Source organism: Acyrthosiphon pisum, chromosome A1, assembly GCF_005508785.2.
Source record: "Acyrthosiphon pisum isolate AL4f chromosome A1, pea_aphid_22Mar2018_4r6ur, whole genome shotgun sequence".
Taxonomy (NCBI): Eukaryota; Metazoa; Arthropoda; class Insecta; order Hemiptera; family Aphididae; genus Acyrthosiphon; species Acyrthosiphon pisum.
In genome coordinates, this window is record NC_042494.1 from 2932171 (window position 1) to 2933380 (window position 1210).

The following is a 1210-nucleotide window of genomic DNA, read 5'->3' on the forward strand; positions in this document are numbered from 1 at the left end:
TACGATTATTGTGATTATAGGCGTGATTTAGAATACCAATAGATATATTAATTGTAAAATCAAATTTCTACCTTGGTAAAATAGTAGGCATCCGTTAAATGCATTCGCTCTTGGAACGCAGTTTTTAAATCGTTGGATTGAGCTCCTCTCCTTAATTTTTCCCAATTCGAGTACTGCTTATAGGTATCATCGGACATTCGGATAACGGTTAAGTACTAGTAAAACTTAAAACAAATAGGTTTCATATACTTGGTAAACAATTACCATGGATAATCTAATAAATAAATAAATAATAACAATGAATCATTATATTGTTAGGTAAAAAAAAAATAGTACCTATGATATTAATTATTAATACTTATATTGGCTACTCACCACAGATTTTAAATATCTAGTTTGTATGACGATGTGATGTTCTTCCAATTTTCACTTAGCCTATGTTCTTATATGATATAATTTACTAATTTGTTATTTATTGATGTGTAAACATCTATGCTATCGGTTTGTAGTACGACCTTCTTGGGGAATCGAGCGTCAGGTGTAAGTCATGTAGATGTGAATGCTTGAGTGTGTGTGTGTGTGTGACGGTCGTCGCGCAGGCTACCAAACATACGCGGTGGCGGAGACGGCGGACGTCACGCGCGTAGAAGGGACTGTCGGGCGGAGTGGGGTGGCAATTCGTAGGTGTGCTGCCAACATATTATTAATTAATTATTATTCTCGTTTACATATTATACTCGCGAATCCGTGTTAATATCGTATAATAATAATATTATTATACACTACGACCGCCCGTGCGGACTCGTTTTGTGCGTCGTCGTCGTCGTCGTCGTGTCTGTACGAGGTATTACTATATTATATTACTATTTTATTACGAGGTATTGAGTAACTCAAACATTACTGTGGTTCATCAATTGAAAAGGTAATAAGTAATTACTTTTTGATTTAATTTAATTAAATATAATTTACAGTCAAGAACGCCGAAAATACCCACGTATCTTTATTCATTATTATGCGTTTATGCTCGCGCACGCACGGAAATCGGAAAGTACGGTGTATTTAAAATATTGAGTATAATACGCGTCTTAGGTTAATCGTATTATTCATTTTATACCTATTCATATATTGTTATTTTTTATTTTATTATTTCAATTTTCAATAATATCAATACTACCGTACACCTCTTATATTTTAATTTTGTATTGCGATT